Source organism: Aquila chrysaetos, chromosome 3 (genome assembly GCF_900496995.4).
Source record: "Aquila chrysaetos chrysaetos chromosome 3, bAquChr1.4, whole genome shotgun sequence".
Classification (NCBI taxonomy): Eukaryota; Metazoa; Chordata; class Aves; order Accipitriformes; family Accipitridae; genus Aquila; species Aquila chrysaetos.
This window is the reverse complement of record NC_044006.1, coordinates 56,408,595-56,431,209: the sequence shown is the minus strand read 5'-3', so window position 1 is coordinate 56,431,209 and position 22,615 is coordinate 56,408,595. Positions and strand designations below refer to the sequence as shown.

The 22,615-nt window shown below is 42.9% G+C and overlaps 1 long non-coding RNA gene across 1 annotated transcript; it reads left to right on the top strand.

Annotated features, from left to right (window-relative positions):
* Positions 1 to 3,772: 3,772 nt before the first annotated feature.
* Positions 3,773 to 8,736, top strand: LOC115339996. Its single transcript, XR_003922886.2, has 2 exons — positions 3,773 to 4,114; positions 7,189 to 8,736. It is a non-coding gene; the product is annotated as an uncharacterized LOC115339996 (long non-coding RNA).
* The last annotated feature ends 13,879 nt before the right edge of the window (positions 8,737 to 22,615 follow it).

Here is a 22,615-nt window from a genome sequence, read left to right as displayed (position 1 = left end):
TTCTCTCACTCCTTGTATGAAGGAGTCGTCTTTGGTTTGGGAGCTTTTGGAGAATTCAGAGTTGCAGCTTTTAAGCACAGTGAGTCATTATTACAACAAAAGGTAAAAATAAAGACAATGTGAAGAAATAGTACACGAGGGAGGGAGAGGAATCCATGTAGCCCACTCTCAGCCTGCCTGCAGGCAGCTAACTCTGACAGGATTGCTCCAAGCCGGCCTGTTTCAGTCCCTGTCATGGCCCCTTGTCCTCATGTGCACAGCACACACAGTCTATAAACACCTGCACTCTAGGAAAAACACTCACTTGATCAGGTAAGCCAGAAACATTTTAAAGAAATATTCTGGACACTGAAGAACAGTAATATAGCCCTCTGTACTAGAAAAGGTGGAGATAATTATTTCAGCTATTGACAGAAGAAGTAATATGATAGTTGTAAAATACGAAACCTTTCTCAGAAGGTGATATTCAGTTGTTTGTAAAAATACTAGTTGGAAGGAAAAAAAAAGCAGTAAAATTGAGCTGTAAGGTGACTGTGAAGAGGATCTGTGCTTCTGGAGATTGACGATTCTTAAATTCCAGTGGGGGATGGATACATGTGTGCAAGACAGAGTTAAGCCCCACAACTCACATTAACTCAAGAAAAATTGCACTGCTACCCTAATAGCTGCTCCCAAAATGTGCTCTTCTGCATTTGCTGGATGAACCCGACTAGTGACTGGTGTTTTGTTAGCAGCAATAAATAACTATTGGAAAGGTTGTTATTGAAAGCCTTGAGACAATAGAGATGAAAGAGACAAACGGTTATTGTCCCAGTTAAGAATCACAGCCATTTTGAAAGATGTGCCACGTTGAGCGGGAGAGACAGGGACCTACCAAAAGCTCTGCAGGTGTAACTGACAGCAGGAGATGAAGCAATTTAATGATGTGAAAGGCAGCCTCTATAGGTGAAATATGGAGGGTAACGTGTCTGGGAGGAGGGGTGCTTTGCTTTTTTTTTTTCTTTTTCCAATAGCTGACAACAATAGCAGCAGCAGCAGGAGGTACCTGAGAGTGAATGAGAGTGGGGGAGCTGGGATGATCAGCAAATGAAAGTAAATAAGAAAAGTGACTTGAAAAGGCTCTGGGCCCCAAGCGTCTCTAAGAATAGTGAATCAGGACAACAAAAGCAAGAGTGCACTTTGAAAGAAAACACAAACGTGCTCTTCCTCCTGGCCACATCTGAACACTTTCGCAACTGATAGATCAATGCACAGAGCAAAGATGCGTTGCATCTTTCATGTGGCTGTGCAGTTCTATAATAAACCCTGAACAAACAGGTTTTGTTTACCAGTCTTCTAGTGAAGCCACATTTTTCAATCAGGAATCTTCTCATGTCCCATTCTCCAGGCTACCGAAGCAGAGGGTTAGATCTTCCCTTGACATTGACGAAGCTGCACCGATTTCCATTGGAGAGTCTCTAGCTGCTCACTTCAGAAGCAAACTGTGTCATGGAAAAAATGTTTAGTTTTTGAGTATGAGGAACAAAAACGTTTTCATCAAGCCAAGACTTCAGTGAAAGCCGGGCACCACAATTCTGTGGAGTTGGCAACAACTTTTGGTGATGTCCGAATTTACAGACTTTGCAAACAGACCTCAGTTTGGGTCACAGGCTTCAGGGAAATAGTCCTTTCTCGCCTTGGATAAACAGCTTCACAACTGTATTGTCCTACTTGTTTAGTTGGTTGTTTTTTAAAACTGGGTTTTGGCAAGGGAAATAAGAATGGGTTAAGTACCTTGTAAAGCACCTAACAAACAGTTTGCTTAGTCAAGGATGGGTTCTTGCCTTGTTTTCTACCACTGGAAATCTCAGAAGAAGGTTGGGTCAAAGTACTGTGGGTCAGGGATTTTTGTTCTGACTCAATGAGCACACTCCTAAAATGTTTCCTGTTTAGCGAATTACTTATTTTTGTCTTCGTATTATTGTCTTTTTAGCATGTCCTTAACTGGAAACTATTTTGAGGGGCAGCAGCAGCAGCAAAGAAGTTGGCAGCAGCATGGAGATCTGACCTGACAGCAAAACTCCCTTCTAACTGTAGTGACCACAATTTGCTCACACCTGAAAACCTTGTCCTCATTCATGAAAAATATAAAGCCCTTCATTAAGACCTCCTATCACTGATAGCCCCTCTCTGTGCAGACCCAGGTCAAGACATGAATACTCTTTCTGATATGTCCCTCCTCTGTCTGAATGGAAAATGAAATATGACAGTCAAATTTGCCAGTGGCCGTGAGGTGAATAAGAAGTCTTCCCTCTGCTCCCAAGACATTCAGCATTCATAGCACTGAGTTTGGCAGAGCTGCTGGGTTTGCTCATTTCCTTTACTCTGAGCCAACATTCCTAGTAGCGTCAATTTTAGAAGCAAGATGCACTCAACTGAACTTCATCTATGAAGAGATGAACAGGTGCTTATAGCTGAGTTTTCAAGTCCATATATTACCTTGATGGATTTTTTTCTGTCTGAAATAGAGCAATTTTTGAATATGGGCTTTTGGCCAGTCCTCAGATTTCAGGCAGCCATCTACTCCTGAATCTGTTCATTCTGGGGAAAATGAAAATGCAGAGGAGAAGATAGAAACACATCTGCAGTATGCAGAGTAACTGAAATAGGTGAAATAATTGTTGAGCAATATCCAGAATGCTTTCTGGCGTAATAATGCCGTCTCTCAAGTCTGCTAACTCAATGGATTTTAACTTCTCTGTGCTTTGCTACATTGCATGATTTCAAATTATAACTGGGGAAGGAATAGGGCTGAGTGCATCCACCAGTATAAAGAAGTGGTAAGGAAAGGTTATGGGGAATCATGAAGGAAGGAGCTGGAGGTTGTGGGGGAGTATATGAGGAGGAATGCGTGGACACCCTGACACACAATCTGTGAGTTCAGCCTGCGGATTTTGAAGTTTAGAACCTGCAAGGCTGAAGATGTGTCAGCTGACATGCTCCAACTGAATCGGAAGCAGCAGAGACCCCATATTGCTGACCAGATCTGCAGAGGCATAAATCAGCGTGAGTCTGGCTGGAGTGTCTGAATGGATACCCACCCACACTGGCAAGTAGTGCCATGCAATAGGAGTAGATCTGTGGAGTGAAACAGTTGGCACTGAGGATCCAATGTCCACACTATTCGGGGCGGGGGGGTGGAGGGGGATGGAGGAGGTTACTAATGCCGTTAGTGGTTGGAGCACATTAGGTACAGTCCAGAAGCACGTCTTCTGGTTTAATTTAATCTGAAAGCAATCTACCTTGTGCACCCTCAGTCCACTCCACAAAGCAAACAAAAATAGGGTTGATAGGGTGGCGGGCTTTAAAAACATAGTCTCTTGAGTGCAAAATACTAGCGCAGACACGCCCTCTCTCAACTTCTCTAACAATATATAACAATACCTAACAATACAGCTGAGTGGAAATCATTCCTCTGGGCAGGAAAGTTTGGTAACAGGTGAATTAGTACTCATGGGAAACAAAGCAGTATTTGTTGCAGAGTTCTCTATTTAGGATGTTGAAGACTTTCTCACGCAGCATTTAACAATGTGTAAAATACCCCAGATCCACAACTCTGGAAAACGTCGACCGCCTGTGCCTGCGCCTCTGGTCTCTGGCACCACAGGTCTCTGATCCCCCTGCTGAGTCCTGGGGTGATACTGCACATCCAGTAACATAAACCAGTTGCTATTTCCTCTGATCATTAATCACTCAGGGTTTCATCGGTACTTAATTGAGATACCTAATGCGCCCTTATAAAGACTATAAGATTTCTTGTACTTGGAGCCCTTCTCCCTTTCTAAGGCACTTACTTACATTTTCTTTTTCTAGGAATAGCCTTGGTAATAAAATGAGTCACCTAACCCTCTGTCAGCAGCGAACACGATGACTGACACTTACACGGCACCTTTCACGCTAAGAACATTTAAACCTATGTGTGGAATCCTGCCCTGGCTGCTGGCTGTGCTGTCAATATGATGCCGGAGCCTTTCTACCCGCACAGACCAGCAGGTCTCAGTGAGAGGCTTCAACACCCTTTGCTACTGCTTTGAAAAGGATCTCTGTGTGTGGCTTTCTGGCCTGGCAGGCATACGTAAGTATTAGGTAGAGCGTTATGGTGCTCATATGCCGTGTCGTGGGGAACAGCAATGGAAGGGACTGTGCAAGTCCCTGGGTGAGGGTCCTGCAGCCACGTCACAGGCGCCTGTCCTCATCCTCCGAACAGCAACGTGCGCGCCAGTCCTCTCTTGGGGACTGCGGGCACGCCGGCACTTGAGTATGAAAAGGTAAGTGACGTGAGCTTTATGTTTATACTGTTCCTAGTGGCTTAACATAAGCAAGACTTGACTGTGCATCTTAGAAGCATGAATTACTTTCTCAGGAATGTGGTGCCTAGCACCACTAACGTGCATCTAACCAAGCATAGCAACACTAGAAATAGTCAGACAAAGGAGAGAGGTGTTGCTCGATGGGAGTCAATGATGACATCGAGTCTATTATTTATATTATATATTATAGTCTCTATTATTTTCTAGTAATGCCTTTGGGATATTCACTTATCTATCTGTGTTGTCCAAGAGGACCTTTGCTTTATTTCTCATTTACATTCCTCACTAATGTATATCCTAATTGTACACAGGAGCTGGGTGGAAAAATGTTCCCAGCTCCATTTTCAGAATCACCTGTAGCCATTGCTGAATTTATTTGTGATTTTTCTCACCCAGCTACTAACTAGTCCCAGCTCAGTAAGACGTGATACGATGACGTTATAGAAATTGTTACTGTAGCACTGCAAAGTTCCTGAAAAATAAATAAAATTTTAGATCAAATCAGAAATAAGGTAGAATGTGAGTGCCGAGGTCCTTCCTGAATTTGTCAGTCTGATCGTGTACTGATTGAGTGTTGCTAATGCTGTAATTACGAAAAGGGAGTTCAGGGGGCAAAAGAACAGGCTTTACAAGAGCCTACAGATTGCTCCATTATGTCAAAAAGAAACGTGATTCTTAGTAAGTGTAAATGTCACTTTTCCTACCTCTTTGTGCAAACAGCCAGGACTGATGCCATGGCTGCTGGCAAGGAAAGCTCTGAATCAGAGAGGGAGATTTGAATATTTAAGTGTAAAGTGCAGTTCAAAAGCAGAAGTGCTTGTATATGATTGAAATAAAAGGTCTGAGCTCTATACTTCAGTCACAGGCCATTAATTAATATCTCAGTGTCACTCGAAATTACCAGCATGCTGCAAAAGGAGAGCGATACGGTTTTTTGGGCAGTTCAGTGGCAGTTTAAAGAAGAAAAAGCCACTAGCAATTTTTAGATGACAGACTGAAGATTGGGATTATTTAATGACAATAGGGAAGCCAACAGTGATGTGCAGATGTCAGAGAGAAGACTAAGTATTTAATATTAATATTGGTAGTTTATGGAACACTCTTCATGGACAGAGTCACAACACCAAACCATCTGAGGAGAAAACAGCTCAGCTGTTCCTTCAGCCAGCCTGCCAAACACATCTTCAGCTTCTATACGACAAAGCACCCGATTCAGAAAAACCTGTAATCTGCATAGAAAAGGAATTAAAAAATAAAAATTGAACTTCATTTTTTCTTTTATGAGACTTGAACTTCTGCAGGGCAGATACCTAAGTTCTTAAATGAAAATGTCCTAAGTATCAAATTAAAATATCATTTAGTTACAAGGGAAGTTGGTATTTCTGTAGCCAGAAGCAAGCAAGGTGGACAAGAGGGAGATTGAAGAGGATGCTGTCATTCAGTGTTGATGGGAGCCCTGGTCTTTTGAGTGCCTGCGCACATCTGCCTGGCGACATCAGTAGTTTTCTATTTAAAGTCAAGCACTGGTTCACTGAACCTGACCCAAAGATAACCGCAGCTTGTTTCATAAAACTGGAAAATTAATCGGTGTGAAATGTATTGGAAAACAGTGTGGTTATTCATGTGCCTCAGCAGTTTCCTTATTAGGTAAAACAAGCCTTTGATTGTTCTCCCAGGGCATACAATACCTCAATATGCTGCAAAATAGGCTGTTTTAAAATGAGCCTCCACGACTCGCATACCTCAATGACCACTCCTGTGACAAATGCAAATTAATATTTTGAATCCAAGGTCAAAGTCTAATCATCGAAATGACGACAACTCAGTCACTGACTAGCTTCTTTAGATGTATGCCTCACCGTACATTGCTAGCTTGTCCTGGGCTGACTGGGATCCAGTGGGGTTTGCAGTGGGCAGGCACCACTGGCTGCTCTTGTGATGAGTTCCCTAGAAAGTTATAATGCAAATTCTTCCCAGCAGATGCAAAAGAAACCAGCATGTGATCAAAATCTTCCTATGGAAAAGGAAAGCACCACGCATTAAAATAGGAAGATTAGAAGCTCATAAAACAAAAGGGTGGCTTAGGCTTCCAGGTATATCGTGTTGCAAATGGTCTTTCACAGTTGGCTCTGCTCCTTGGAACCACTGAATCATTTCCTACTTGGACACGTTTGGAAATGTCAGCTTTTTCCAATTCAATTCTATCTGGTTGCATCAACTGAAAATTCAGAGTGGCTCAGTGACAAAGTGGGGTAAAGATAGTTGTGTAGAAGATTATCAATGAATTCATTATCCTAGCAGAATTAAGCTTGTTTAAATAGCACCACCCCCCACCCTGAACAATGCTAGAATAAAAATTAAAGGCAGGTCCTTTTGCAGGAAGAGAGTGTCCCTTTTTAAATTTGGGTTACTTTTCAGCAAGTAATCCAGGCTTGAGTAACTTTTTAAACCTTGAGAAGTTGTTTTAATGGGAGAGGATGTATTAAGACTTGTGATCTCCAGTTCCAAAATACTTACTGAAGTCAGTGTCTGAGCCACTTCCTTGGGCTCTCAGGATTAAAGCCTGCAGCCTTTTTATATTAATTTCAAATTATACTGAGATATTCTTTAGATAGTATTCTATTATGAATTAGATAAAGCAAATCTGTAATGTGAGTTAAATTAAAGTCTTGATGAGGAAAATTCATTGCATATAACATGAAAGCTGCAATCATACCTAGACATAGAAATGTTTTATTAGGCATTAAGAGCCGGCTTCCAAGGCACATGATGGAGATTGATGGGTGGAAACTCTCCTAAACTTAATGAAACAGAAAATCCATCTTTCCTCTGATATTAGTGTGGGAGGGAGAGACTCACAGGAAGAATCTGGCAGAGCTACTTACGAACCTGAATGCATGGGACAAAGCTGAGGAGCAGCATCTGTGTGTACAAGGATGTTTCATCAGAGGAGCCGTGGCTATTTTGCTGTCTCCTCCTCTTGTCCAAGTGCGGGTGACACTGGTTGGGCACCTTATGATGACTTATGAAGTAGAAGATTATTTCTGTCCTTGGGAGTTATGGAAGTAACTGGATGCAGGACATCAGGATGCTCCCTGCCTCTGCCTTTGAGGAACGGGGGTGATAAGACAAGAAATTATGCTGACTTAACCATATGTCCAGAAGAATTAATTTTGACTCTGTAGTCTTGGTATCAGCTGCCAGCTCAAAGGAGATGAGTGTGATGGTGATGTTTCAAGGCATATAGTTGAATTGGCAGCTACTTATTACTTTCTACCCCTGATCTGAAAAACGATGAGGCCCCTGATTTTACATGTCTCCAGCCTGACTGCAGACTAGTGCTAGGAGAAAGAATTAAAAGGCACGGTGAGGTGGCTTTACATACATCCTTACATCTGGTCTAAATGCAGGAGATTTCCCGGCCCAAAATGTGATCTGACGGTGTGAGTTCATTCAGCTAACATCTGGGATGACGTTAAGTCAACACCAGGTAGTGCATACCACAGCCAAATCCCCGTGCAAGCTGGCAGAGCCACTGTGGCCAGCAGCACCTGCACAGGGGGCAGCTCTTCCGAGCCTCAGCTCTTAACTTACGTGTCCGCGTTATGCGGGCAATACACAAAACGTGATACGCTTGACGAATCTGGTGTGCAGACAATTAATTTTTAAAGCCTTGTCAGTACCGCCGTGGTTCGTGCCGCTCCCTGGGGCAGCGCTGCGTGCCTGCTCAGAGCAGGCAAACCCTCCGTGGTGCTCCCCGGCCACCCCAGCAGCTGGTGGAGGGACTTTGCGGGCGGGCGAGCAGCCGGCCTGCCACCTCCTGCCTCCCTCCCCTTCCCCGCAAACGCCAGCCAGAGCAGCTGTCCGGCGGCTAACGCTGCGGTGCCGTATACCTGGGATGTGAGCTGCTCCTCGAACGCTTCCAAAGCAACTGGTATTTTGGGCGTCGTCTGGTTAACGCCGCTAGTACGGACTAATGGAAAAACATCTTGACGCAAATAAGGAGTCATAATAAGCTCCAGGTGATTTTTTTTTCTAGTGTTTTGTTGATATTTTTAAATAAAGCTACTCCGACACCACATTTCTAGGGGATTTCTACGTTGTGAGGGGACTGCTTCACTGTGCAAAGGGTTAACTCTGACGGCCGTCTGCAATGGGAGTGAAAAGAACTTGGCCACAAAGCAGCATCCATGAACACATAATTTCTGACATGACATTTATTCTCTGTCCATATTGTGTTTGCTGTTTGCAGACATTCATTTGTAAAGATTTTCTTTTTCTCCCCCCCCCCCAATTGTGTTTTTATGAATAAAACAATCAGTGAAGGTGGCCAGGGTGCCACTGTCCTCTTTAAACTGTCAAAAATAAAAGATAACCTGAAATTCTATGATGCACAGATCCTTTCTGTTTGCTACCTGTTATTTATATTCACTGTCAATAGTTCATCTGTTCCGGTCTGTTTTCCCACGTCAAAAAGCTTGTTTTTCATGCATACAGCCATGCAGTATTAAAAAAGTAGTGTGATCAATGACCTCAATACAATGAAAATAACCCACTTAAAATGACCTGTTTGCATACAGTCTACAAGCTGAAAACTCCACATCCCATTTATGCAAAAAAAAACCCCCAACAACATTTCAGGGAAATGAAATTTATTCTCACATAGAAATGCATTCTTTCTTACTGTTTTGAGTGAGGTGTTTGAATGAATTCTTGCAAATAACAAATACACTGGCAGAAATCAGGATGAGTTTGTAAACAGCCTGCAAAGAGGAAAAATTGCATTATTCTGATAACATATCCCTCTTCATAAATATTGTAGCTAGTCCTACCTAACCAGGAGCTGTTTGTAAGCATTTCTCAAAGTAATGAATGGCGTCTCACCATTTCATTCTCTCTTTCTGATGATCTGCTATAATGACAGCAGCTTTTATCATAACTCTATTTGTGAGAGCCCCTTGCTTTCTTCCTTCTTTTACTATAAAAGCTCTCAAAGGAAGCCTTTGTATGTCATGAGAAGCCAAATTAACATAATATGCAGCACCTATAAATAGTTCCTTCAAATGAGACTCTTCTACAAAACCTTGAAGTGGTATTTCTTTGCTTTTTTTCCTACTGCTGGTAAAAGATACAATCTCATATAACATTTTTTCCTTTATAAAACATTAATTTTGTTGTTCTGATTTGGGCTATTTTTCAACGCTTTTATTCAGCCACAGGTGAAAGACAGTCAGCTCCCTGTTATTGTATTTTGAATTGGTGCAAAAAAGAGCTTGTTAGAAATGTGGCATGTAGTATTGGCAAATTAATTACCAAGGACAATACAAAATTGTCCTAAAGACAGATACTGGAAAAATTGGATTTTTCATAGGCTGTGTTTCTAAATTTTTTTCAAAATTCTTGAGAATCGCTTCCAGATGTAAAAAAATTAAATAGAAAAGAGCTAATCAGCTAAGAAGCATTAAGACAAGGATATTTAAATCAATGACTGGTATGAGGATGATAAATGAGAAAGTGTTAGTCACTATTTGCACACCGTAAGGATCACATGGTGAAATTATCAGATATTTAATGCAAATGAAATTACAGAGTATTATTTTTTTTTCACACAATGCCCAACCAAAGTGTGGAATTCAATTCCACGTGGCAAGTGAGTTTGAGAGGAGTTTAGACAAATTCCTGGAAGAGGAACCCCTTAAGTTTTTTAACAAGACACTCCAGAGATCACCAGTAACTCAGAAATTTCACAGTGCTGAGGGGTTACGCTAAGGGAAAGCCTACTGGCTGTATCCCCTTCTCCTTATGCTTTTCCTCTTGGACATGGTTGGAGAGAGGTACTGAGGCTACCCTACACCCACACGGTGGTTGTTACGATCTTAAATGTCTCATAGTTGTTGCCCAGGTTTCATTCTGGAGGCAAAGACCCGGTACTCGTCGGGACGGTGTGTATGTGTGTCAGCCCCGGGGCCCCCCTTCCCCACGTCTGCTCTCGCCTTCAGGACAGCCTGGTGTAAACATCTGGTCCCAGAATACGAGCATGGCTGTGAAATCTGTAGAAAAACATTAATACTGCTTCTTGACGGAGGGTAGTTGCCATCGAGTTATTTGTTAGTACTGCAAATATTAGTCATTTCTAGGAGGCACCAGCTCCAGCTGTGCCAGATCCCTCCTACCTGGCACGTCTGCCACTCGCTCTCTGCTGTGGCGGGGATGGAGGAGGCTCAGGGCGCTGCTCCAGGTGACCTGGGGCTCTTCTGCCTGGTCTTGATTTGTTTGGGGCTTCCCTCTAAGGACCAGGCAGTGCGAAACTGTTTAAAAATGATCCCCGTGAACTATACGGTCTCTTGTCAGTATTAGTTGCTTGCCACTGCTAAAGAAAGAAGAAATGGCTGATATTATCAAACACAGCTTTTCAAAACCTGCACAGGAACACATCAATTTTTCCAAAATATTTCATCTTTTTTCTCTCTGATTTCTTTAACACTGAGGAGCTTCCTTTTTTTTTTTTTTTTTCCCTCGGCAATTTTAAGGACTGATAATCTAGTTTTTAAAGAAAAAGCTCAGCTTCTCAGAATCTCATGACTCCGGTGAATGAGCAGTGGGAAAAACACTAAATAGCACAAGATGCATAATTAAATCACAGGCATCCTTGAGTTTCTTGAGATTTTGTCCTGGGAATATTTTCCTGATCTCCAAAGCAGCTAACATTTTAATCCTGGCCAGGGAAAGGCAATCACCCCTAATATAATCTAATTTAATTTAGGGCTTGCAATGAAGCTAAAACTCATGACCAAACTGTTTGCTTTTTCATTCCATGGCAGTGTAACCCATTGCTATATCGTGGGCAAATTACTGATCCCAGCTCATGTAAAAATACAAAATTTATTTACGTAAAGCATAGACTAAAGTATCGGACAGCTACTCAAAGAATGTCTGTTTTGTTCAAATTAAGAACAGCATGTGTATTGAAGAAATCCTATGAAAACTATTATTTCAAACTGATAGGGCTCCTCAATAAATACATTTTGAGAAAAGGTAATAGCTGGAGAATCATGAAACAAGCTCTTGTGCAGCCAAGCTCACTATGTTTCCTGAGACAGCACCATCTCCATTAATTACTAGTTCCCTTTCCCTGTAACAGTTACTTGTTAAGGAGGAATTTAGGAAATTAAAATAGCTTTGAATGATTTGCATGATGGAAATTCTTTTAACACTTCCACTTCTGTAACTCAGTATAATGACTCAAATGCAAGAAAGAAAAGTTCTTGAAACAGGTTCTAAGGAGGGGTTTACAAACAGGTTTCTTGCCCTGCTTTAATTTGACTGTAATTTCTCAGGAATTGCAGAGCGAGTCTTTAATTATTTTTTTTGCAGCTTAAGAGTTTTTTTTATACTGTTGCCAACCCTTTTTTTGAGGAGTTTAGTTCCTCTTTGTTCAGTAAGACATTCCAGCTGTAATGCCGCCCGGGAAGGCCTCCTGCGTGGCCGGGCTGCATCTGTACTCACCACGCTTTGCGGATCTCGGCACTCTTTGTGCCCAGGCTCATAAGCTCTGTTCGGGGGCTTTATCTGCTATAATCACCTTGCACATTTATGGCTTAGTACTACAAAACCTCTGGCAGCTTGTTTTCTTGAAGGAGCATGCTCAGCCTGACAGAATACGAGTTCACTGATTTGCTCCTCTTTCAGCTTTCTGTAACATTATGGCACCTAGCCTTTCATTAAATTTTTTTTTTTTCCTCATGAATGTAAATAAAAATTTAACCCAATATTCTTTCCAAGTCTCTGATAACTGGGGGAAGAATAACTTTGAAGAGAATGGGCTTTTGGTAATTGAATTACCAAAGCAAGCACACGCTGTGTGACCTTCTTAATAGAAACACGGTGAGCAACAAGCCTGGTGGTGCTCTGCACGCCGGTGCCGTCCAGATTCAGGGTACCAGAGCCCTTCACAGATGATGGATGAGTTACTCTGGTGGGGGCAGGATTTTTCTGGGTAGTTCCTACCAACTAATTATGCTCTCTGGGGAATTTAACAGTAAAACTCGCTTTGATTTCAGTGGCAAGTGCTTCAAAAATCCCACCCTGCTGTAAGGTAGAGGGTGATGTGGGAGAGAGTGTGGCAGCCATTTTCTACATGAAAAGGAAAGGGAAGATAAAGGCAAATTTTGGCTCGAATTTCAGGGGAAATTGAAGTAGGCGGCGTGAATGTACCAGGGTGTCCATCGATAGGATAACTCATGTCAATAAGGACATGAGGGCATGCACTGTACCAAGTCTCTAAATTATTTTTCCTATGCAAGTGCAATTAAAACCTAGAGTTATCAAGCCTAGTCCATGTTAAAATGTGACTTGATTCAACCCTGTGTCTTCAGTAGAATTTGTGTACCAGGCTACCTAAGAAATATTCATTTAAAAGCTTGCCGCCACCTCATAGCACAATACATTTGAATAAAGGAAACAATCTGTGCTTTCAGATGAGGACAGGAATGCTTTTAATTCCCCTAAATACCTCTCATTGTCAGGGAGGAGGGCTTTATCTCACCCGTAGCTGAACCAGTTTCTCTGGTATCATTTTATATGCATGGTAAGAGATTTCAGCTTAAATATGTTCACTTTTGGATGAGAGAAATTTCTCCCCAGAAGTGAGTATCTTTCCATTAAGTATAAATGGAGTCAGGAAGAATGGTTTAGATGTGGATGTATATATTTCATGTGACTGCATCTGATCATATGAAACCCAGCCATGGTGTCCCAGCTGCGTCCCATAAAAGTAGACTTTTGTGTCTGTCTTTGTTAAAGATCTTTTAAATAAATAGATCTAATGAGGTTGATGTTTTCCATGAAAAATATATTATTTCAGCTTCCTTTTAAACCCAGAAGCCCTCACAAGGTTTTTGTACCTATAACTGGCAAAACCAGCTTGTTTGTACATCATTTATTCATTTCACATCCTGCCTAGGAAAACAAAGTATCTATAGGCTATTTAAAAACAAAATGTGAACAGGAAGCTAAGTTTGTATTTAATAACTTACTTAATTTTCCAAAATGTTCTCTGTACTTAAATATAAGAGAAGCGACTAAATACAGAATCAGGAATTTAACAGAAGCTCCCAATAATACAATCTTAACCTTATGATTACAGAATAGATCAGTATAGTCAAAGGGGGAGTTCTGTCACTTTTTTGTTACATTACCTTGACCTGGGAGTGCAGATGCTATAGTCTGAAAAAAAAAAATGCCTGTTTGCTATAACCAGAAAAAAACAAGAGTGACCTGATCCTTATGTGTCTGCCCCACAGCTCATTCAGTGCTTCTTCACCCAGAGCCTGGGGAAAACACAGCTCTGTTCCTTGCTGTCCCCTCCAACAGCTGCTGTGGGATGTGGTTAGGGTGATGCCTTCTGTGGGAGAAACGAGTGGGCAGCTCAAAGCACCGCCACTCATTTCACATGAGGCTCAGGACCTCAGCCAGTGGGTGTCCAGGGCACGGATTCGCACTGGAGCCCTACCAGTGCAATTCTCCAGGCTCCACTCACAGCTCCCTGGCTCCGGCCTCCTTCCCCAATTTCCTGCAGAAGAGCTGGCAGCACCTTCTCATCACGCATTGGGAGTGTACTCCTGTAGTCATGCGTTCTTGCTTTTGTTTAGCTTGAAATATTTTTGTGTTTATTAAAAACGTCCTACACTCTCTTTACAAGTCTAGCTAAAATATATGCTCAATAAATACAAAATGTCAGTAAATGGTAAAACAGTATTTATAACTGGGCTACTGACCAGTCGTTAAAGAGCAAAACATTGAGTTATAGTGCTGTGTTACAGCTTTACAAATGATATGGTGTGTGAACAAAGAAATCAATATGTCACAATTTTGAATTACTCACCACCTTTTAATTTCCAGAGATCATCTTGCTTCAGATCTTGACGTACATCACTGGGTCAGACACAAAACAGGCCCCATGACGACCATTGGTTCCTGTCTTACAGGGCTCAGTCCGCTACATGCAAATATCCCATACAGCAGCTCTTTCAGATACCTGCCACTACGTGTTATTCATCCTTAGCTAGACGTTAACGTGCCACAAAAATGAAAACATGCAATTGAGTGCTGATAATTTTGTTCACTAAGGTTGAGAAAGGGAGCTTGTTCCAACTCCTCCAATGTGGACTGAATTTGTGGTCTCAATCTCATCCCTGCTGAAAAGATGGGTTTTGTTGGTTCCCCCCCCCCCCCCCCCCCCGCAAATTATTGCACCATACTCGTTACTGAAGAGTGAGTCACACAAGAAGGAAAAAAGCGGTGCAGAGGCTGAAGCAGCATCTATCCCCGAGGAAGATCCAGGCAGCATGGTTTGGGGCAGTTCAGAGAGGTGCTGCTCTGTCACCTTGCTGCTGTCCGTTACCCTCTGGTCAGCTGTCAGCAGGGTTCATTCAGTTTTTCATGACCATAACCAACAGTTATCAATAAAATCACATATTGCTTACTTGTTAAATTCTCAGTTTGCTCTTAAGCACAGCCAAGCTGAGCCTGAGTACATCTGGAAAGCCTGAATAAATTTTCTCCAGCTGCAGGTTTCAAGTGATGATTCCTTGCTTTAGAATCGCCTTTTACACATGCTCAGCTATTTGGTCAAATGCATACTCATGCAATATGCAAACACGACATTAAAGGCGAAGGATTTTAAATGTTGGTATTTAAAATGCACATATCTCCAGCATATGATAATGGTACGGTAAGCATCAGCATTCCCCTTCACTGAAAATGCCTTCAACCTCCCTCCCCTCTGCCCTTAGGGCTCCACGCACCCTTGCATGCCAGTAAGCTGTCCCCCACACTGAGCCCCCTCCCCACGCACCCCCTTGCCGCCCGGGGCCTCTGTCTTCCCCCGCTCGCTCCTGCTCTCCCCTTTGGGTCCTCCTTCCAAACACTAATACGTTTTTAGATTCCTTCAGATCTGATGGTGATGCCAAGACTCTTGAATAAAGAAGACTCAGAAATGCTGTATGTAAACCATACATTTATGAGCTCAGTCTGCTTAGCTGGACTTGTTAACTTCGGGGCCATTTCTAACAGCTCCTTACACAGTGGGTCTCTAAGTAAGTACTATGGGTGTTAAGCTCTTAAGCTTAAAAATAAGGTTGATCAATCTGTAAGAAGAAAATGAGCATGTGCTGCAGAAGTCTCACCTGGGAGCTAGGTACTGAATGCCTGTTCTGAAAATAATGCTAAATATAAGAATATTTATCGATCCCTTCTGTTCAGACAGCACTCACTTTTCCTAGGCTACATTTGGTTTTCTCCTCTGCTAGACCTTAATTTGCTCCTGCCAGGCCATTGAAAGCACTGGATAATAATAAACCAAAATGTGCTTTCTCTGGAAGTACAGTAATTGAGAGGGAGACAAATATATAAGTGGCTATCTGAGGACCATAAGAGAGATTCTGGCTCACCCGGCACACAGATTTTGCGAGAATGGCAGCATATTTGCAGAGCCTAATGAAAGTGAGCCAGGAGTGCAATACAATCAGCAAGGCCTGTCACTGAGGCACGGGACATCAGCATATTTACTGAAATGGAGAAGGTAACATTTAAAAGAATTGTTATTTTAAATTAATGCGTGAATCACAGGGTAGATTATATTTATATACCAAAGGATTTCACTGTAGGGATGGAGCCTTGTACCTAGCACTACATGTTTAGAGGACAGAGACAGAGAGCTGAGACCAAGTGATGATCTGCTGGGAGAGGGAGAAAGTCCTAGCTCCCTCCCTTGGCTTCTGCCCACCACTTTTCGCAACCCCGGCCATGGCACAGGCCATCCGAGGTTTCTCACTTGCTCCCCATGCCAGAGAGGGGCTGTGCTGCTCCACGGCTGCCGGGGACGACCCCAGTCCCCCTCCCCCCACCGCCTTTCCCATACTGGCAGGACAGCAATGCTCATGCGCCGGCTGAGGTGGCTCTCTCAAATGTCGGCATGAATCCCACCGTGTTTTGGCCCATTTTGGACTCCATTCTGCAACTGGTCTCATTCAGACAGAAAATTACTTCAGAGTGGAGGAAGAAAAGACATTTGAGACAACACCAGTTTACAATAAGCCTTCCCAAACGCCTGTGTATCTTGCTGGCTCTTGAAGTAGCCCGGACTTATTTCTCTTTAGAGGTAAAGGTTTTCAATGCCAGTTTATAAATGGCTCGAGACGTTACTAGACAAACAGAAATAAAGAATTGTCTAGAGTTCTTTTTCCCTCGGTTTCACTGAGGATCCTGAAACAGGAAGGCTACCCTGATGCTAAGAGGTATTTTTTTTCCCATGGCTTATTTTCCTACATCATTTCTCTTCCCAGGGCGTGCTGAACGTTCAGTGACTGTCTTGCTTTTCCCCATCACTGCACGGATATGCCCCCTGCCCTGCGTAAACACTGATGTTTCATTGCAGAGACACATTGAGCTTCCAGAGGACTCTTGCAGGTGCTTCGCCAGAGGCACGAGACTGGCCCCAGTTTAACAGAAACATTCATGCGCTTAAAGCTGTGTCTGAGCTAAAAGACCTTGCTGAGCTGGCTCCCTGGCTCTCAAGCACCCTCATGATTAATTTCCTACACTGCCCCATGACCTTTGGGACACGGATTCTCCTCCAGGCGATGCCCTCTTCTCAGCAGGGCATCCCACAGTCACAAGCCCTGTCCAGCTGCCCCCACCACAGACCCCCACGTCCCTCCCTTTGGGCACAGCCGCTGCACGCAGGTGCACTCGGCACACCCGGTGCACCCATTTGGCACCCCCCTTACCTCACCTGCACCACAGCCTTATCATCATTAACTCCGCAATGCTGCAAACAGCTTAAGTACCACCTGATCATGGAACATGGAAAATGAGGATTCGCAGCAGATAACGTTTCTATGGAGTATTCAACAGTTTTTACTGCAGAAGAAACCGGGAGAATCAGTCTTACGTGAGAACAGGTTTAGGCTACAGTCTGGGCAGTCATATTTTTAACTCTATTTAATGGGGTTAATGGCTTTTTCTCAGTTTAAAGACAGAGGTCCTGTCTTCCTTCCTCCAAACCCCTCAAATCTATGAGTTTACAGTGCTCTGCATCACTTCTGTTGTATTTTTCGGTACCAACGAAGTAGTCTATCCCCAAGCATCAGCATATGATGCTTCCTTTTTTTTTTTTTATTTACCGTACTCTATGTGAATTTCAAAAAAGGAAACATAAGAACTCCAAAAAAAAAAAAATGAGCTCTAGCTTTTTTCAGTGCACTGTGATCCCAAGAAACCAGTTTGGAGCTGGGCTGTCAGGCCACCATCCTGGATCAAACTCAATAGATAATCTTCCCATCCCAAGATTAGGCCCTCATACAGCCCTCCCTTTTTTTTCCTCCTTCTTCCAAGTAATCCCTGCTATTTGCTTACATCATGCATTTATTTATTTTCCTAAATTATGGCTCTGATTTCCCATAAGCATAAATGATGCTGACTGACCACCGCAGCCCATCACACGTATCATTAAGGATGACTCTGAACTCCACTATGGCCCCTCATTTCTATTGCTGAGTATTTTATACGCACGCTTCAACAAACATGTGATCCCAAATCGGATTTTTCTACAGATAAGCAGCTGGACACACTGTGCCATGCTCACTGATGGAAAGAAATGTTTAGCTTGACGTAATTACCTCAACCATCAACCATAGTGCCTGATGAGAACCCTTCCATTATGCGACATCCCTGGAGGCATATTCCCCCTTCAGCCGTGCAGGCATTTTAAGAACCGCTGGGAGCTGTACCGTCAGTCTGCATGCTGATCTATGACGAGTAAACATTGCTCGAACAATTTTTGTCAGTGCTGATTTACTTGCTTTGTTTGTTTGCTTGGGGTTTTAATAATAGTATTAAAAGTCTTTGCTCCTGATGTATTTGACATTGTGCCATTGGTCCATTAGGATTTGGTTGAGTATCATGCATTATTTTTAATTTGCAGTCACAGTATGATCTGTAATAACTCACTCTGAATTCTAGCAATGGATGCTGTGAATTTGTATTAACAGCAGCGCTGATTTGTCCAATGTGTAGTAAAATTCTCTGCAAAAGAATACCTACCGCTTCATGTCCTTTAGCATAAGAGATCAGAGTTTCCAAACAACAACAGAGACTTTTCTTCGCAAATTCTTCCTGGGCTAATTGTAATTGGGAAGGATTTCAGCTTGGATGGAAATCACTGACACAAGCTGCTGTTGATGCCAAAAGTTTACATGGTTTCAAAAAGCAATTAGACACAATTATGACAGAAAAATCACGGAGAGGTGACTAAACACACAGATAGCTCAGGTTCAGAAATTCTGAGCCATTGATTGCTGGAAGCTGAGAAAGGATCCTAGGGATGGATCACTGCACAGTTCCCTAGGAGTCTGCTACTGGGCACTGCCTGAAGAACACACTGTTCTAGCCTGACCCAGTATGGCCTTTCTTATAGTATCATGTTAAGAATTCATGCTGAGAGCATTTAGGAAGAAGAGAGAACAGGGGAAAAAAAAAAAATCTCTCCCTTCAGGTTAACAACTTGCAAGTTTTGGGTGTTTCTGCATGGAAATCCGCCTTTGTATCTAACTAGAATTCAGATCCTCTTCCCCCCATCAGCCTCTTTAAGAGCATAAACACTGGACTGCATTACAATCCTGGGCATTTCAATGCCCCTGGTGCCCTTAATTGGATGAAGCCTTGCACGGTGGCTGGCAGTAGAGCACTGATTTTCAGTAGTCACTAGCCTCAAGTTTGCTTATGCTACAAGATGCATTTTTGGCAACGAATGTTTATCTGCCACGGGGCAGGATCATGATTGCTAAAGAGGAAAAGCTGGTTACTCGGTTGAACTAAAGAGAGGAATCTGGTGAAGCACACACAATACCTTACTCTGACAAATAAAAATCATAGCCAGTTTACAACAGTGAAAAAACATTTGTGCACAAGAGGCAAGTCCACTGTAAGCGTGACATCTTATGAGATGTCCAGCATCTTGAAGACTTCTCCATATGTCCTGACTTAACTGCTTTTAAACACCTAATACTTCAGCTAGTTTTATGTAGACCTCAACAGACTGTTTGCTGGCTGAATTTAGTCATTACATTATTATTTTAATAAAGTTTAATTTGTAAGTTATAGGACACAAAATCCCGTCCTGAAAAAACAGTGAAAAACATTAAGGCAAAACTGAAAAAGCCTAGCAGCAACAGCCACACAAGGTGATTACTGGGGGTGGATTTGACTTTTTTTTTTTTTTTTTCTTTTTTTTAATGGGGTAAAGGAATTCACTGGTTTTTGCCATTTTTCTTTTGTGAAATGATCTGGACAATTTGATGTCCTGGAGTCTGGCAGACAGCACCTCCCTTCTTGCTGTTTATCATTATGTAAACCATGTTGCCCAAAACTGTGGGTGGAAATAAATGAAAAAGTTGTGAAACTCAATGAACCAATGGCTTTCTCCCAGTTTGAAACACATATTTCCTTTCTGTGGGTTTGTTGGATTTTTTTTTGCTAAAAGCACTCACATTGATGGCTACGCTAAAAATACGAAAATAGTAGTCTCGCACCAACACCTTACTCTGGGGACTCTCATGCTTTGCCACAACACGGGACTCCCGTTCCACTGAATATCTTTACTACCTTTCTCTTCTTCCTAACTGTACCAGTCATTTCCTCTCCTATTTGCAATAACTAATATCCCTATGACAGCCATTGCTTAGATGAGAAGGCAGCATTAGGAAAGTATATAATGAACATTAATTGCTTCTTAATATGATTTAGCTGCTGGAAATAAGAAGGCTAAGCTAGCTGCATGTGACCAGCAGCCCTACAGGCACCACCACCCGACTCGTTTTGAGATGCAATCCTGTCGACCTGGGGAGCAGCAGCCATTCACGGATGATACCCAAGGCTACGTTTTACTTTTCCAAATTAGCAGCTAAGTAGGGTTGTAGGAACTCAGCAACAAAGTCATCATGACACCACCTGGCTGATTAGCAATCTCTTCCTTCTGTGCAAGCCAGCAATTATCAGTTCCCACTGACTTCAGAAGCTAATGGGAATTAGAGGCTGGGGGATGCTGCCAAGATGCAGCAGCTTCCAGCTGTCAGGAGGAGGACAGAATGGGATTCAGTCTCAGTGTACACTGTTCAATCTTTGTCTTTTCCTGTGTGGCATCTTTGGTACCTGTGCATTTATCATTTTGACCCTCTACATTATGTTCCCTGACACCTTCACTTCTGACATGGCAACGTGATACGAGAGAAACTTGATCTTTGAATCCAGCATTCCTAAATTTGAATCCTGATTTACCATTGATTCTCATCTCACCCTTTAGTTAGGTCACTTAAACTCTCTACTAAGCTGTTCTGCCAGGAAATTAAGGCTAGTAACACCTAGAGATATTGTGACAACCAATCAATAAGTGTTTGTAAAGTTGTTGGTAAACAACAGCCACCAACTGCCAAATCTAATTTAAACAGATATGCTTTATAATCCTCCCATTTTCTTTGCAAGAACTTTAATATGACACAAAGATTAACCTTCTGATCTGGGAAAAAATCTCTACTGATATTATAGACTGGTGTTGGCAGCAGACCTCTAACTTGAAATACGATGTCCTCACTGACATCACTAAATTTCCCATGGATTAGCCGACAGTGATACTTCAGGACTCATGGGAAAACTGTATTGCAGAGGCAAATAGCAGTGAGGGAAAAAACCACATAGTTTCCTGAACTGTAATTCTTAGTCATCTTTCATTCAGAGCTGAAACTGAATACCACTAGACTTTCTAAAATGAAAGATTTATTGTTTTACACAGAATATTTAATGGACATTATAAAATAGTTGATAATATCCACTAACATCAGAAGGAGCCTTCAAGTTTTACAGAGGTAACAGTGGGATTGAGATTTCTAGTATCTGCTAACCAGTGAACATATATGTGCCTTGAAAAATGTGACTGTTGGCCCCTACATGTTCATACACAATGTCAACTGGATTTATAGGATAGGCCTGAAGCTGAAGCAAGTTTTTTTTAGAAATGGTGGTGAAACACCTTCATGTTCAAGACATTTATGATTCATGACAACCTCAAAACAGCAAACTTCTTCAGAAGTCTTAACATTGGCTTTGTTTCTCTATTATGACTAAGTACTTCAAAGCCAAGAGGACAACTGAGCTGTGCTCACAGGGGGACTGTGCACTGAGCCAGTCCGATACCTGCTACCCCTCAGTGACAGCAGCCTGCAACTGCTTCTAGCTCCCTCTCACCAGCACCCACAGCACTGCTTGCCAGTGAGCTAACAAATGCCCTAAAAAAAATAATTAGATACTTCCTGGCACACCCCATCACAGCTGGTGCTGTACTGTTCCTCTGCTGGACCATAGGCATGCTGCTTCTCATTGTCAAATCTACCAGTCACACTATCAAGTCCCTTGTTACTTTATTTATATAGCTGCAGCAGAGGTCTTATTCTGAGGCTTTCCAGCCATTGTTTGAGAACATAAGAAAAGCAGCTCCAAGGCTTACGGGAACGCTTGCAGACACAGAAAAGAAGAAGGATAGGGAAGAATCTGCAAGAGCGAGGTGTCAGCTGGCTCATGACCAAAAGACTGCTGTAAGGTAACAGCATCTCTACTACCCACTCTCTTAAGAAAGAGGGCCTAACTAATGGCACCATGTCCCCTCACTAGGTTTCTCATAGCAATGCCTGGCCTTGTGAAAACACCACCAAGTGCACAATTAGGTAAAAAGATGCAAACTTACTACAGAAGCGCTTCTGTTCCAAAACCAGTGCAAATACATTTTATAAAAACAAACCAAACCAAACACCACATTGAATGTTATTTATAAATAAGATAAAGAGCTATTAAAGCGAGCTCACTGCACCAGCCACGGGGCAGGGCTGGCTGTCCGGGCCTCCCCCGCCACCTCCTTGCCGGGTGACCCCCGCACACCGATCCCGCCTCCACCCGCTCTCCGGCACCGCAGCCGCCCCTCCCAATTAAAGTTTCGGCAGTATTTTAACTCCCCCGCGCCGCAAGGTAACCGCCCCGCCGTCTTCGCTACCGAGGATGGCCCCGAGCGGCCGTTAGCAAAGGCCGCCCAGGTCCTGCCCTCAGGCCGCGGCAGCTCACTGAGCCGAGCCGCGCCGAGCCGCGCCGCCCCCTCTCCCCCGGCACCGCCGCCCCGGCAGCGAGCGGGAAAACCGAGGCGGCAGCCCCCTACCGAGCCGCTT